The sequence below is a fragment of the Dufourea novaeangliae genome, unplaced genomic scaffold (assembly GCF_001272555.1).
Source record: "Dufourea novaeangliae isolate 0120121106 unplaced genomic scaffold, ASM127255v1 scaffold612, whole genome shotgun sequence".
In the NCBI taxonomy this organism is placed as follows: domain Eukaryota; kingdom Metazoa; phylum Arthropoda; class Insecta; order Hymenoptera; family Halictidae; genus Dufourea; species Dufourea novaeangliae.
This window is the reverse complement of record NW_015374478.1, coordinates 1-8,735: the sequence shown is the minus strand read 5'-3', so window position 1 is coordinate 8,735 and position 8,735 is coordinate 1. Positions and strand designations below refer to the sequence as shown.

At 46.4% G+C, this 8,735-nt stretch overlaps 1 long non-coding RNA gene across 1 annotated transcript; it reads left to right on the top strand.

Annotated features, from left to right (window-relative positions):
- The first annotated feature begins 3,971 nt into the window (after positions 1–3,971).
- Positions 3,972–5,521, top strand: LOC107193146. Its single transcript, XR_001516322.1, has 3 exons — positions 3,972–4,085; positions 5,147–5,240; positions 5,440–5,521. It is a non-coding gene; the product is annotated as an uncharacterized LOC107193146 (long non-coding RNA).
- The last annotated feature ends 3,214 nt before the right edge of the window (positions 5,522–8,735 follow it).

Genomic DNA, 8,735 nt, shown 5'->3' with positions numbered 1-8,735 from the left:
ATTATGAGGCTCCAGTTTCCAAAGGCGAAATCGATATTAGATTTGAACCTTCCTCTTACGAAGGTATGCTTACCTTTCGGATTTATAACTGATAAATTATGTTTAGCTATAATATTTAAGAAAATAGCACCGTTTTTGTCCGTTTTTTGATCGCCCCATTGAGGTGACTTAGCGTTAAAGTCACCAATGAATATAATATTCTTTCTGTTATTTTTATTGTTGGAATTGATAATCTTTTCTATATTATTGCAGAATTTATTAACCCCTTAACCTACAACTACGGGCATAGCCCGTAGTAGATGATCGGACCAAAAGTGAATATTACGGGCATAGCCCGTAATACGATAATCGGGCCAAATATAAATATTAGCGGCGGCGCCCTCCTAAAGGTATAAATATTTGTGGAATATGTGATAAGTAAATCGTAGGTTAAGGGGTTAACTTGATCATCATCGGCATTTGGTGACAGATATCCCGAGCATACAATCCATTTGTCAAAATAAACAGCAATAATGTCAGGAAAGGAATATGCCTTACTATCCCACCCAGAGTGTGAAACGGGAACAATGGCTGCAAGGTTTTTCTTGTACAAATAGGATGAAGTCTTTTTCTTAATAGAAGGAACGTATACCTCTGATACCGATATGATATCTGCACGATAATCGGCAGCGATGCCCCAGAGGAGCTCCTGGGCAAGTCTGCAGTGGTTTGTATTTAGGTGTAAAATCCTCATCTTATTTATTATAATTAGACGATTATGTAATTATATAAAAGTTTGTATATATATTAGTATTAAGCTACGAGCGGTGTAAATAGGATATAACTGTTTAGATATGTAAAAATATAACTATAAAAAGGGTAAATATAAAGGTGTAAGTATAAAGGTGTAATTATAAAGGTTGTAGACGTAATTTGTACGTAGGTTTTTATTTACACAAATTTTTTTTTAAATACAACAAAATAAACTGACCTCCACAAACGCGCGGATGTTAAGAGTGTTACGAACTTGGTTGTCGCGATGAACTCTGCTTTGGTCCCAGTACCTCGGAGTGACGGAGTGGGATTGAGGGTGCGTGCGGACTGGGGTGAGTGAGAGAGATATAGAGAGGGAAAGGAACCGTGAAAGTGCTGTGTGCACGTCTTCCTTCACGGGGACGGTGAGGAGAAACGAAGGAAGGAAATAAAGAAAACCTAGAGGTGCCGTACCGCGTAGGAAGCGTCTTCCTGTAGGGTGGAATAGGAGTTTTGGTACTGAGCCTTCTGCTTGTATAGGTATATCTCTCAGAGTGCCGTGTCACCGCGTGGGTACGTCTTCTCCTTGAGGTGTCACCTAGCAGAAAGGTCTCACCAGACTGACTTGAGGGTGAAAATGGCCCATACTTATACTGATTGGCGAAGCTAGGCCCGTCCAATCAGCGCGCCTGAACAAGGGTTTTTCCCAGCCGCGAGCCCCCGAGTGCCGTGCGCAAAGGCAGCGTATACTAGTCACGTTACAAGGTGTATATATAGGTTTAACTTATGTTAAGTTTTATTGTATCTTCCTCCTAATAAATGCGTCTACTTTTTCTTAAAATATTCTTTATATTGGAGACATTTATATGCCCCTGCAAAGTGTATTCTCTTATCAGCTGGAACACCTTTTTCCCTGCATAATCTGCAATCCATGTTGGCTTTGCAGTTTTCCAGCGAGTGTTCCTCGCTACCACATTTAACGCACAAGATTCTTTTAAATTTACAGTTCGCTCCAATATGGCCAAAGCCGTGACACTTATGGCATCTGGTGATATTTGGTAAGTACGTAAATTTAGGTTTAATAAATCCTATTCTTACATCAACGCTACTATCCAGTTTTTTTTGTAGATCAAAGGCAGTACCACTGTGGCGCTCTGAGAGTCCGCGTAAGTTTTTCGCAGTGCCTTTATTAACAGTTCGTCTTCCTTTTTAATACCCAAAGATAGTCGAAGGTCCGCGGCAATCTCTTCCTTAGTGACAAATGGGTCGAGACCTTTAAATTCAACATTCATCATAGGTTGTTTTATGGACACCGTAGTTTTATTTTCACTGACCTCTAAAATTCTTTTAACTGTTTCAGAGGCATCGAGGTTCTTATCAAGTTCTAGGAGCAGGTGACCACGCATCGTCTTCCTGACTTCCAGTAAGTTAATTTTTCCCCTATCGGGTCCAGTAATTTTCCTTTTTAACTCTAAGTAAATATCTGTATAAGTAAAGGTATCTGTGGCTTCTATTATAATGGCCCTATTTTTAGGGACGTTAATTTGCACGTTAGCTGCGCTTGTCAGATTCCTTTTCCTTACTCTAATATTCCGCCTCCGTGAGTTTCCAGTTGCTGGGTCGTTTTCCCTCCCCATGACATGCCTCCGACGTACTCATAGATTTCTCCCGACACGTCGGTGATTAGCATGCCGCACCTGTTTACCGTCTCCTGGGGGCGAACCCTCCTCTCTTTCGATTTTAACTCGAGCAATAATAGGAAGAGAATTCGACTTCCCCAGTGCAAATAACCAAGTGCGTATACCTCATTACCCTTTACCGAGGCTGTACATAAACAAGCGGATTAGGTCCACGCTTACCAATCCGTCGTACTCCTCACCCGGAGCACCTGTCATCTCAAGCCTTTTATCAATCCTGATCTGAGCATCTCCATGCTCCTGCCCCTTTGCATTATACTTCCTTCCTTCCTGTGTGACTTGTATCAAGCTCAATCTATTCAAATACCCTCCTTCATATATGATGTAGTGTCGCCTGTAGTTAAGCGTTATAATCCAGTACCTACTCCTCTAGATAACCTGCTATTTATTGAACTATCGTTGCTTACTTCCTCCCCCCTCTTTTATTCCTTCTTAGCCTGTGGAATTTTCATCAAATCCCTTCTACCCTTTTTTTTTCCCCTCCGCTCCCTCGCCCCATCCCATCCACATCCCCCCACCACTCCTCCTACCACACTTCCTCCTCTTCATTATCCTCTTCTGTTGGACGTAGTTTATCCACGTCCTTTACAAATTCGGCAATATCTTGTACCCTAAGCCCTTCAAGGTCATCTTCCTCTACAGTCGATTTTCGAAAACGCTTCCTCCTTGGTCCCATAAGTCCAACACATGTCATTAATACATGCTCTGTTGATTCTACTTGTTCTTCCCAGAATTCACACATCTCGTCCTGTCGTTCCCCCATCCTAGTCAGATGATGGTTCAGTACTGCATGCCCTGTAAGAAACCCTGCCACCCTTCTCGTGTCTTCCCTAGCTAAATTCATGAGTTCCTTCCAATTTTTGTATACGGGATTGTTCCCCAGCATTGATTTTGCCATCCGGCACCCCTCTGTCTCTTCCTATGTTCGCTTCCTGCGTTCTAGGCACCATTCCTTGCGACCTCGTCTAAATTCTGCTTCTGCCAAAGGCACCAATCTGTTTGTACCTGTTGGTGGTGTAATATTGGATCCCATATTCGCCAACTTGTCCGCCAGTTCGTTGCCACGTAGGCCCGTGTGTCCTCGTATCCAGTATAATGATACCCTATTACCTCCTTTTTCTAATTCGTTAAGGTTCTCCTTACATCTTCTTACCGTTACAGAGGTCATTATAAGCTTTTGTACACTTAATAATGCCGCCTGACTATCCGTGAAGATATTTATTGTCTCTACGTGCAACATAAGGACAACGACAATCATTCGTTTCTTGTCCCTTACATTCGCTAGTCTCGTTCCAAAATCTCCCGAGCGTTGCGCGCGCGAGCACCGAACTTTACCGTGCGCGCGAGCGCAACGACAATGTCCCTGTTACACGACGCGGTCTATTCCTCGCTACTCCCTCGGTTTCCCTTCTTATTCGTAATATTCTTGGTTCATCATTGACTTGTGAGATATACCTTTCAAGAACCCACTTCCCATCTATAAATATCCCCTCTATTATCCTATGACTCTCTCACGATCTCGAGTTACCTTTCTACACCGTTTATTCATACTGCGCAAATTTATCGGAGACTGTGCGAAAACATGCTACAGATATACATACTTTAGTGTAAATACATGCAACAACTTTACGCTTATTGGATTACACTTTCAGACAGGTATGTCACTTATATTTAAAACAAACTTATATATAAAACCCCCCTTTTTATCAAAAGCACACAACTGTCAATTTGCATAAAATTTCTGACTCATCGTAACGACCACTCTTGTATTATTTATATGCAAATTTCCCCAATGTCCCGTTTCTTTCCTTGTTTTGTTTCAAGGAAATATACATATTACCCCTAATCAAATGTTGTTTCTTCGCCTCGTATATTTACTGCGTATGCATCTCTTGCTACACGTCTCATTATAATATATATGGCGTTCCAAAACTTCCCAATCTATTCATTATTTTATATTGTATACTTTAACTTTGATTTCTTAATTCGAATATCTTATTCGATACCTTGTTGTATTACGTTAACAACATCCTAACCTTACATATTGTCTTCGACAATCCACCGTTACTCCTTATATGTATATATAGAAACACATGAACACCTGGGTGAAATCTGCATATATCAATTATTCCTGTACTCTTCCCATTATTATTTCCTTGCTTATCGTTACATATTATCCCCTTTTGATTAACTTGTTCCTATCCAAAATGTTATGCCGCGTCAATTTACCATATTTTATGCCTATATGTTCTCTTCCATATTACTGATATTTATGAAAAACTAGGATCCTAATAAGATCCTTACACAGCTTGATGCATTTACAATTGTTCATTGTTTTATAATATTTCTGTATTGTTTGTTTATTTGATATTTGGATTCTGTTGGAAATCGGCCCTAAGGTGCGATCGTTGCGCCCTCATACCTGCCAAGGGGGCATAACGTTCTGGTATGCGTGTTCCCCTCTAATACGTATGGCACGCCGTGTCGGTGTGCGAATCGTTCTTCTTGTTCGTGGATCGTCGTCGCGTACAGTGTACGCCGTACACACGTGCCTCGCCGCGTCTTATGTAATATCTAATATATATATCTACTTATTTCATCATCGTATCTAGTCGAGTGTCTCAACAATTATTCTCCTTAGATCGCGGTCCACCTTCCTTTAATCTAACAATTGTTTTATAATATTTCTTTGTGGCACAGTTAAATATTCTTTCTAGATACAATCAACGCATCATTCCATTGCCCTGTTCATTTCCTGCAGAAGCAACGACTGCCCCTTGTTCCAGTCTAATGATCCACACCCTCGAATACGTAAGTTGATTGTATATTTCTAACTCCATATCTTAAACTCTTATCATCAAGCTGCATTATAGTATTACCCTCACACCTTCCATTGTGTCGACACTATCCACTTAAGCATATAATTCTTAGTCATTTACAACAGTGCTTCTTTATCTTTCAATCCCTCTAGATAATAATGCATTCTTACATGTATATACATTTTCTGCAGAGGCAGTTGTTCGGGATTCTGTAGTAGTTTCGTCGGGGGAGAGGATGACAGTTCCCGTTCCACGGCGCGAGCGGATCGCGTCGTACAGCGTGCTGACGCGTGTCACACCATCTATGCGTAACAAGCCTAATCGACTAACTGTCGATGGCTGACAAGTGTAATGTATTCGCGCGTGATGTCGCGCACCGTCTTCCGCTCCCCAACCGCCATGCTTTTGCCGAATCGTGCGAACTTACTTCCTTCTTCTCGTACGGGCTCTCGAACTGGACGGACGCGTGTCTGTTCCTCCGTCGTGCCGTCGAATAAGCCACGCGTGCTCAATTACGTTCCCGATCGGTACTTTTGCGAAGTGGGCTGCTACACTCCACCTACTTCTTGTAACGTTATTTTACATGGCGATCTTTATTTGACACTCCAACCCCTTGTACAGCGTAATGAATGATGCACAGAATTCAATATATCGACAGTAAGATAAGTATATATATATGTATACTATTATTGTCTATATTTTTTAAAATACTATGTTATTTCTTTAATTGATTTCCGATTTATCCCTATCGAGATATTCTGCAATAGTCAGACCAATTCTCACCTCTCCCCTCATTTACTGCAGTAACAACGTATTGCCACTTGTTCCAGCATAATGGGTGGCGATGCCAGACCGTTACCTTCACCCGTGCCATACCTCCCGGTTTATTATTTTTAAATTTACCTCTCGACTCAATGTTTGTGCGATTATCTATATTTATTCTACCCTTATCATTCTAAATTTTCTTTATATACCACGACCTTGGTAGAACATTAGTTAGTTAGTTAGTTAATACTGAGGTCTCCCGAGAGAGGGGAAGTGCGATTTCCCCCCCAAGGCCGCAGCTGTGGCTCAAACGCCGGTAGCTATCTCACAGCCCTGCAATAGGACTGCGGTGGGCGTTACCCGGGGATACTATTTCTCCTGGCTTTCCAACCCGACCAACTTTTTTAGGCCCGGGCCAAATGGAGGCGAGGAAGTACTCGCGCGGGGGGCGGAGAGTCACTAGAATCGTCCCATCCCTACCTAATAAAATTAGCTAAAGGAGTATGGTCGTCGGGGCAACCGATCCTTCGTCTCCAAAGTGAGTACCGGCTCACTCTTTGCTTCACCCACAGACCGAATCTGTACCAGGGGTGGAATCATCGTGCTTGCGTACGTTCCATCATCGAGAGAGAGCTGTATCGCCTATTTCAACCCCCTAGTCAGTTACCTGTCTATGTCCCGAATAATTCAGGAGCCCCCCCTCCTCTGGTTACCCCTCACAAAATTACCACCCCCCTTCAAGGACAAGGAGGAAGTCCCGGGACTCCAACAACGATAGATGGGGAGGCCGTTCTAGCCGACCTCAAGGAGAGACGTGGTCGGGTTCGGCGATCACCTCCCCTGGGAGCCGCGGTGGACCATAAATGAATCCACCGCCATGTGAATCTAGTCTAATCGAAAGCTGGGTGTGTGAGTTTAATAGTGAGGAAAACGGAATAGAGTAGATCGCGCCTTCCCCCACCCTATAGTCTGCAAGGAACGCGACGCGAGACGACAGCCCACCGGACTTTACCGAAATTTCTCCGAAGAGTAAATATCAGCTTCATCAGGGACCACCGCTCGCGTTCTGGGTCGAAGAGCGCACCCGTCCCTAATGCTTGATGCTCTCTCTCTCCGGCGTACCACGGATCGTTGCAACGTGTGCCAAACGCCCCCGTGACCCGTCGACATATGTGTTCCAGGGTCACGGTGTATTACCGGCACGCGAGGCCTATTTTCAGTAGTGCCGTACTATACGTCTGGTGCTCCGTCCGTAATGAACTGCCTTCCAGAATACGATGATCGTGGGGCTCGTTGGGCCGATATCTCGCAAAGTGATGCTCTTCATACTTCCGAGACTCGGTTTACCAGTATACGCCCCACTGTCCGGTATCGCATCGGGGCCCCGTCGCGTGAAAATCTACTCAAATGGCACGACCAGGCCCCCGAAGGGTTATATACCTGGAACGGCCCCCACCCACCTCCCCTCGGGCCCGAAGGAGCGATCCTGATGATTGGTGACTTGTCCCCGTTCCTGAGAGAATCCATCCTTCGATCTTCCCGGTTCAGTGCTTGACCACGCGTCCTTATCCTTTGAACTGAAACATCCGAATAGACTATCGAAGCCGGACACTGCTCTGTTGCTATTACAGATGCGTATCGGTGTACCCCCATCAATGCCAGCAACAGTATCGAATCAACGATGTAACAACTTAACCTAAGGACCACGGGAGGTAGGGGACACGAGGGCTGGAAGGGTCTCGCCCGGGCACGTTGCCTGGGCGAGAACTCCGATAGAGCTGTTGTTCCACCAACACCCGGGCGAACTTGCTCGTCTGGTGAGGGGAATTTCGGCGAAGTTGGGGGCCCGAGCGGCTCAAAGTCCACTCACCGCACCTCCACGTGGGGACCCTGGGCGTCCGCCCCAGTAGTTGGATATCGCTCCTGCGAATACCAATTTGCTGGACGCGGAGGGCGAACGCGGTGAGCTGGCATCTGGACGGAAAACGGCGACGAACTGGGCAAGTCGGGAGATGGGCTGGTCCGCCCACAAGGACTGGGTACTATGGATATGACAACGAATGGAACGAACGTTCACGGTGCAGGGGGCGTCGGATCCCCCAGTACCGGCGCGGAGGGTGGAGGCCGACCGGGCCCCCCCGCGTTGTTATTCATCGACCGGGAGAGCACTGTGGCAGACCGCCAGGCCACAGTGTTCAGCACTGCTACTGGTGAAGAGCCGTCAGGGGCGGGCACATCGACTGCCCCCACGCCTGGTGTGTGGAGTGGCGTCCCTGACGCGGCTCCACGGCCGTCTGGGTCGACGGGTGTGCCGCGGGAGCTGCTGCCGATTGTCCGGCTGCGGCGCCACCCGAGCGGCCTGAGCCGTTGGCCCAGTACGGCGAGCGTCGATGCCTGCGTGACGCTCAGCGACGACGACCTTGAATCGTCGTCGACTGTTTCCGCGGCGTCGATCCGCTCCGACACTGTCGGGCCTGGCGCGGCGACGGGCCGCAAGCGGGGGCGTCCCTCGACGGCGGGGGAATATGGGGGTTTGGCGGAGGCCAAGAGGTGGCTCCTGGAGCTCACGCTCTAGGAGCGTCAGCTTCGGCTGGAGGCAGCGGTGGAGGACGCGACGGTGCTCCCACGACCGGCGCTCAGGTCGTGTAAGCCGCTGCCCTCAGAGGCCGAGCTTGCCGCAGAGATGCGGCAGGCTCCCACGGCGGACCTGGGGGCGGTGATT